This window comes from Botryllus schlosseri, chromosome 1, assembly GCF_051294905.1.
Source record: "Botryllus schlosseri isolate E-star chromosome 1, Bs_hap1, whole genome shotgun sequence".
Classification (NCBI taxonomy): domain Eukaryota; kingdom Metazoa; phylum Chordata; class Ascidiacea; order Stolidobranchia; family Styelidae; genus Botryllus; species Botryllus schlosseri.
The window spans coordinates 13204743-13213332 of record NC_137236.1 but is presented as its reverse complement, the minus strand read 5'-3'; the positions used below and the strand labels follow the sequence as shown (position 1 = coordinate 13213332).

Here is an 8590-nt window from a genome sequence, read left to right as displayed (position 1 = left end):
TACAGCATGATGGGAGTGTTTTAAGGGAGAATAGGCTATGCCATCTAAAAGTAATTAATTTTAGCTGAATTACACTTAATATAACTGCATTCATGGAAACATGTTGCAAACAGATTTGGTATATTTCATACGAAAAACGACGAAAAATTTAGATATTTGACAAACTTTGTCTGAAGTACATTTGCATCAAGAAATCAGGGATGAATAGAACTATTGTTCTACTTTATAATCACATGAGCCAATGTCGACAACAGCTGCACCGAGTACTGCAAAGCCATTTCTCTTCAGCGAACCGAATTTAGCCCCTGGACCCAGTGCTCCCGGATCGACCTCTGCGTGTATTCGCCCCCTTTAAAATCAATATCACCTCATGTGGGGCTGTAGAGCCAAGGTTAAGAACCACTGGTCTAAATCAACTACGTCAATAATAGTAGGTATATGTACCTGTGTACCGGAACCGCCATAATTTAAATCAGTGGTTCCCAACCTTTTTATCTTCATTCCCCACTGCACATTTATTCGGAGTCTTCATTTCCCACTACACAAAATTCCTATATACCCTTTAAAATAAGGTGACCATATTTTGAGATCCTAAAAAGAGGTCACTTTTTATAAATTCTGAAGCCTCCAAGAAAACTGGTGATTTTGAAAAATAGCATTTTTCGTGGCATTTAAATCCTTTTCTGAGAAAGGGAAGACGAATTCCCCAAAAAGATAGAACATTTAGGCGTCGTCCGAGGACACTTTCAATTTATAATTTTCGATGCATACATTCCAGATCAGTTAACTGGTAACGGTAATCGCGAATGTGTCTCCGTAAATATGTAGACTGCCCTGTATATAATGTTTAACAAATGCGTCTATTCCCCACCAGAAACCACCCAATGCCCCACCGGTTGGTAACAACTGACTTAAATGGACCTTTACGAATCACAACAAACACAACACTTCTAATATTATAATAACTTATGGATATAGACTATACAGGGCGTAGACAAACGAAATAAAATTGACGAGGGACTAGAAACATGCACAATAAATAACATCAAAAATGTGTATGGCCAGCTCTGTTATTTTTCTTTCTTGATGTTCTTCCAGATGATTCGATCGATTGCACTAGGAAACGACTTCCTTTCCGGCCATTTCTTATGCACGAGCGGGGCTTCTGAAGATCAAATGATATTGTATCAAAAAGCAAAGCACACATAAATATAGGCATTACGGTTACAGAAACAGTGCAGAAACTCCGAATATATTTGGATAGTATATACATATATTTATTTATTGATATCCATGATAAGTATCAGTCGAAAAGCTTTGGGCATAAATATGATTATATTATTCGTATGGGTTATTTAGTCATCGTTTCGCATTAACTAATACCGTACGTTAACTTTTCATGATATTGAAATCCGCAGAGTTATGTTTTCCTTTTTCTTTTAAACTCTGACCGACCGAGACATTCATAGTTGAACGTTAATCCATTGGTTTTAAGCCTTTCCCCCCTTCAACATCAATTTTTATAGACGTCCGTGTATCTGGCGCCTCCAGACAATGCAAAGAGGAAATTAAAAACTCGAAGATCAAGCACAACCCTTGTCTGGTAATAATTATGCCAACTTGGACTTAGCATGTGGTTTATTTCCATTAACATTTCACTTAAACCACTGATTCGAGGGTGGAGGAATGTAAGGCTATCCTCTTAGTGAAAATTACTGATACGGCGCCTATCCGACTTCGGCCGTATAAGAAAAAGTACTGATCCGGCTTCGAACCGGCTTCGGCCTAAAATGAGAAAATCTGGCCAGATATCCAATCTGGCTTCGGTTCATGCCTGGCTTTACAAAGTAGGCTACGCAGCTCATTTCCTCGCCTGCGATTACTCGGAATAACATAATTTACCGATAAACGTGACGATGCCACAGACGGTATTTAGGATGCACATCTCCGCGTTTGCTACTAATGGTTCGTCATTCTTCCACGTGAAACTAGGACACCGCAGAGTGATTGCACATCTTACTCAAAATCATACTCGCTCGATACCATGCGTTTCTATGATCAGATAACAGCACATAATTATGCCATCCAACAGCACCTCTTAAACTACCCCGAGTGTGCCGAACATAATAATAGCAAACAGCTTTCCATAGCTGCTCGTGGTCGCTCTCTTTTTTATGTAAACGTTCATGAATCGACCATTATATATCCGCAACAATAGATCCCCTCCATGTCGGAAAGAACATGTCAATACCCTGGTAATACTTCATTAGTAGGCTATTGTATCGTTATTCGGATATTTATGGCCGAATTCATTTATCCTGTAAAGTATTTGTGCGTTGTTATATATTGCCGACTCTGTGTACTTGCCATTTTTACTCTTAGAGTGTAATGATTCATTCTATATTTCGAATTCAGTTAACCCAATGCTTTTCAACCTTTTGGAGCACCATTCGCACTTTTTGTGACGAAAAAACATTCGCACAAACCAACCGAAAATTGTTATACAAAAAGAAAATGGGGAAACTGATCAATTTTTTCTTCGGGTGCTCAACAAGTATGGCTACCGGTTTAGGCCACCAAGTGTCTCTTTAAAAATACAATTCTCTTTCCTCTTTTTCATTTCCACTATAGTGCACTAAAATCCTTTTCGGTCAAATAAGTCGTTGGGTTTTGTACAAAAACTTTTGGTTCTTGGATGGCCACGTCTTTATCAGAACCATCTAACACTCCTATGCAAACTAAACCGTAGTTTCTGCGAGTGGCACATGCTTTCTGATAGACACAAAGGTTTTAGTGGCATCTCGCGACCCAAGCCTCACACATCAAAAAGAATACAAATTTAACATTAGTATGATACGATTATACGGGCATGTATGACACAGAAAACACGCATACTACAATTGTACGCAACACACCTCTACGATGCACGTTTGACGCACGCGATTTCAAATTAGGAGAATTATCTTCCTCTGAATGTCGCGTTTGTACTACTAAAAATGTCTACTCAGATTGCAAGGACGGGACTATTCGGGGACGACTGTCGGCCATTTCAACGATCTTCCATATCAATATAGAAAGTTTTGGCTACAAAGTTTTGGTCATTGTGGCTACGGTTTTGTTGCCACCCATCATTTTGACACCGCAATTTCCCAGCAGTATGTTGGTAAAATATTTGCGTCTTCATGTTCCCCATGCAGATGGGCTTGGCCTCGAAATGAATGTGACTCATAGGCCCGCACCTATTAGTTGCACACATCTGCACTAAAGCATCTCAAATGTATTAAACGGTAATTTCCAGAGAAACCCGTCGGGCATCTTATCATAAATTCGTATCACTTTGTGTAATACTAAGGTCGGCACATTTACACGATCAAGCCATATTTTATGCGTGTCTTGCTCGTCTTATTGGTCATAGTACCCAACACCGTGGCTTCTGATGTGTACACTAAACCCATGTAATATTTGTTGATTTTCGTGCAACAAACAAAAATTCTTCTCGCTTCTCGCAATCCACCGTTCCGATTGGCTCAAACTTTAGAAAGTGATATGTCGGGCCGTCGAAGAGGTCGGCTTCCAATATTCCCGTCCTTGCAGTCTGAGCCCCTCAGTACAAATGCGATCCACAGAGAAAATAATGCATTGCAATTTGAAATCGTGTGTGACACACGGCATGTTTCAAAGCAGTGGTCGCCAACTCAAAACGGATCGCGGGCCACTTTTCAAATTTCGTAGCGGCCGCGGGCCGCGTGAATTCAATATCGATATAAACTAGGCAACCACGTTTTAAAACTGTACGTCAGTACAACACCGTGATAACTAACATAGGCGATGGGCATTGTGACCACAAAAAAAGTAATATTTTAATAAAGGAATACAAATACAACGAAAATCATTATCATCAATTTCATTTTATTTTGAACTCTGAGCTGTGCACTATACCTAGAAACGCTTTTCAGCGACTAAGGAATATCGATATTGGGGCTAGCGAGATACGTTACTTCAGTTGAAAGACCATCTTCACGTAAAGATTGATCTTGTGGGGAAGCCCTAAGTGACTGGCCAGTGGTTTTCAAACTTCTTTAGACACGCCCCGCTTTATGATACTGAAAAATTTCGCTCCCCTTTATCGTCATGTCACAAAATGCAACCAGAATGCCGGCAATCCCAATGGATAGTTTGATCGCATGGAAGGTTATGACTGTTGATGAGGGAATTCTATAATATGAATACCGGACTATACACAAAAACTGAATTTAATGTCAATCGCGCACAGCGCGAAATTTTTTTCAGTTGACCGCAGCTTCGCGCCTCCTTCAGATGCTTTCACGCCCCAACAAGAGGGGCACGCCCCCTAGTTTGAGAACCACTGCCCTATGCCGTTTTCTAAGCGTCTCGGCCTTGGCAGTGCTTGGGCCATTGCACGTCAAGGCAATATGCCCAGCACGCTCATATCAGCTGATTATTCTCAATCGATGGAGTGCTGTTGCTATCGCCAAAGCCGTTTTAGCTAGTGACGAATAGTGATGTTGGACACAGAATAGCTTATTTTGAATCAAAAACAACAACAGTATGCTGAAACTGTAGTCAATTTCAGGATTTCAAAATGGTTTTCTGAGCTTTCTTCCGAAATCTCAAATCAAGTCGCGGGCCGCAAAATACGACCTCGCGGGCCGCGTGTTGGTGACCCCTGTTTTACAGGATTACATTGCCAGCAACTGCTGGGTTGTCTAAGCGTCGTGCTACATGCCCGAAAACGAAGCATACTGACATTAAAAATCCATCCCTTACCAATTGCGAAGCCTGCGTCACGAGGTTCAACTATAACTATGATTTGGGTCGCGGTATAAAATGTTTAAGAGCCACTCCCTAAGAGTCCCTAAAGGCGAAAAATTAGCATTTACAGTAACTTGCCAATGTGAGTCTTTAATGATGATATTTACCTATCTTCGTGCCTCATGCTAATCGAGCTGTTATCAAAGATATATGATGATTGTTAACTGTTCAGAGAAAGGAAGCTGAATTTGACGCCAGTTTTCGCGCGTCTCACAGGGTCAGACGTGCTAATGCACTGTATAGCAGCGGTTCACAACCGCCGGTCAGTGGCAAGTTTCCTGCCAGTCCGCGACAGATATTGGAATTTTATGTCTCATTTCCAAAATGCATGAATATGGACGCTTATTGAGAAGTTCAGAACGTAGATTTATTAGGGATGGCGTGAACGTGAAATTAGAGGTTCACATTCACAAACGAACCTTGGTAGGTTTTGCACTGTAAACGTTTTTCATGTATTACAATTTATCACATCAACATTACATCTCTGGTTTAAATTCTTTGAATTTCAACTTCAGACCAGTCTATGCAAGGCGCTGGCAGCATAAAAAACATCAACACTAAGCGAGCATACACTTTGCCAATCTCAAAAATTGTACATACATTGTTACAAACAAAGGTGTGCTCGAAATATTCAGCACTCCGATTGTGAATATTTAGTGACCCTCTGCTGTCAGCTCGACCAGCAATCACATAATATCAAGAACGAAACACAGTACATGTAGGTAGTCAGCGAATGATGCTTATTCAAATTCATTCAATATAAAGAATAAATCGTTGTCTAATGTAAAAAATCAAGCAAGCGTACTTGATCCATCTTGATTTGATATGTTTATTGTATCATAAAAACCAACTTTGTGCGATTATAGGGTTCTGGCTACTGTATAACATGTATATGGGGTAATATCAGTGTAGAAACCCGTTTAAACTCTTCTCAATATCAATGTCGCAATAGTCAGATGCCGAATATATTGTCCGGTCAGGAATCAACCGTTACGGCGTAAGGTTATTCCCCCGCAGGTCCTCGTCGAAATTGTAGACAAAGCGACGGACGATATTGATTTTGTGGGATTAATAGCATTTTATTGCTTCATTTGATAATATATCACTTCAACGACATGTAGGGTTGGAATTAGCAATACGACGTCACGTGACGTCATAAGGTTTGCGTTCGCGTTCACACAGAGCCTTTCAACAAGGTTCGCGCTCACGCGAACGTGACCTTTCAAGGGTTCGCACAATCCCTAATATTCATGTATTGTGTGGTTATAGAGATTTCATGGTTTACTTTGGGCGTTCCACAATTGCGGAAGTCATGTACGAAACGGTTTAAAAGTAGCCTACAACTGGTTTCGGTCAAGCTATATGTGAAAGCTGCGGAAGACCTTCAAACAAACGTCACTAAATTCCTAGAGTGCAAATAAGTGATACTGGCAGTATAATATAGCCTGGCAAACAGTCTCTAATGTTACCAAGGATAGCGAAAAATCTCGATCAAGTTTTTGAGGTTTAACAGGACTTCGCGAACCTCGCCTGAATGACTTTGAATATCTTCTACCAAAAAGACACGTTAAATGAACCTTACAATATTACATTTCAGTTGCTTACAGTTATCGTAATTAAATATAGGGTCTATTTTGGTTTTTGAAGGTTTACCGGGCCGCGACATTTGTTTTTAAGTTTTACCGGTCCGCGAGGTCAAAAAGTTTGAAAACGACTGCTGTATCGGAGTACCTGCCACTACACCGCTTGCGAACCAGATTACATAATAATTATAGTGCGCAATATTAATTCACTACTGCCGATTCGAGACCAAGTTATTGCAAACGCTACGATTAGTGGTGCGGTCAAGTCAAACCAGTTTTTACAATTGCGCCGTGACGACAAAAGTTAGGGAACTAATGCACTTGAATTTCCTTTTTGGTTTATTTGAATTATTCCACGTCGAAAAAGTAACAATTATTTACGATTACCATCCGCACTCATCCCGATTTTCGTTCGCCTAATTCGCGCCACGCCCGTCATCCGCACTGCAATTTGTTTCGTTGGCACAAGCGCGTACCATCCCACAGGTTAAAAAGCAATGGTTTAACCGTATGGAAAGACGTTTGCTCCTGATGAGAGTCAGTCAAAACGATTCGAGTGTAATAAACTGGCCACATCAACATGTATTGATTGTTGCAGTTGCGAATTTCTAAAAATCTACACGTATGTATGCTTTCATTCATATTCTTCAACATATTGCGCGCCTCATCCCCGAAGTTGTTGTATTTACAGTTCACGTCTTGAATACGAGTGAATGGGAATGACATTTCTTTGACATAAAACTTGATTTTTAAAAGTTTGACACAATGCGATTGCATACGATCCCGAGGGGACTAGTAAAATGCCGGATGTAAACACGGTATCATAAACGCCATGTTAGCGATGATAAAAATCTGGTACATGGTTTGACGAGATCATCCATTAAAATCCGTCAAATACTCACCTCGATTATCCAGAATTCGCTGTGTAAGCGGATTGTATATGTAATCCCTGCGACAGCTGACTGGATGACTGTAAGTATAAATTTGTCAACGTCAGATACCAGCGCACTGTCATTATAGTACATGATCACTGAAGGCTGTCCGTATACACAAGGCTGCATATGGCGCAATTCCTATCCGATTGGGAATTTGGCTATAATATAATATGACTTCCGTTGACAATGGCGTAATACATTTGTCACGCGCGTCACCTAATTGCTTAAAATCTGTTTGCATCGCCATTCTACATCAGTACAGATATATGCTTGAGTTTATCTATGCAATTCTAGATTTTGGTAAAATATGCATGTGTCGAGAAGGTGATGGCATATTTGCAGCACACGTCACTGCAATACCTAAATATTATTCATAGATCTGAATCGATGGCGGTATGGAAACTGCTTAAAATATATTTGATTCGAATATTTTAGGAAAATTTACGGGTGTCATGCGCGGCATGTGTTTGCATTACATCCTAGACAATTGATAGATGTATTTAAAGTTGGAAAACCTTCTAAAATTTGTGGAACTTCTGGTTGAAAAGCACGAAAATTAAAAATGAACACTTTCCTGATTGATCTGAAGTAGGCTACATAACATACTGTGAATACTTCAGGGCTTTAGCTACATGAAGACAGGATCATTCCATAGAGTCGTAGTATGTATCATCTTCTTTATATACAATACCATTGCTTGTGCGACATCACATTTAAACTTGAGTCCGAGCTCATGATTTTTGCATGCATTCATGTTCAGCCCATAGTGTTCTCACAACAGCAGCTGTACGAATGCACTATCAGCCTGAGTATACATAACAGATGGTACATACTTGCATCTGCGGACTTCTATCGCCATCACGCTTGCAGATACTAGTAGGAAGATCGCCGCACGAATAGCTATTTTCATATTCATAAATCTGTCGATCGTTATAAAAATACAACCCTGAATACTGTGCAATATTGGAACATCATACAATATAATTCAATAAGCACAAGCACACTTATGAGGTCTGGCCTGGACACCCAACATGCTCACCATGGACGAAACAGGCGCACCCCAAACTCTTAATTGGAGGCTCCTGATCGAAGGTGGCTAAAAAAATTACTTCGCAATTCAAAATATATTATAGAGACAAATGTGGGAGATTTCCTACAACTTCAAAATTTTCTTCGCGCTATGCGTGATTCGCTGCACTTAGCTGTCAACTTTGTAATATGTGTTCCCTCAGCGCAAGT

At 40.2% G+C, this 8590-nt stretch overlaps 1 long non-coding RNA gene across 1 annotated transcript; it reads right to left on the bottom strand.

Moving 5' to 3' along the window:
* Positions 1-8590, bottom strand: LOC145442342 (uncharacterized). Its single transcript, XR_013916030.1, has 3 exons — positions 8185-8590; positions 7319-7386; positions 1-1165 (listed from the first exon to the last, which is right to left on the bottom strand). It is a non-coding gene; the product is annotated as an uncharacterized LOC145442342 (long non-coding RNA).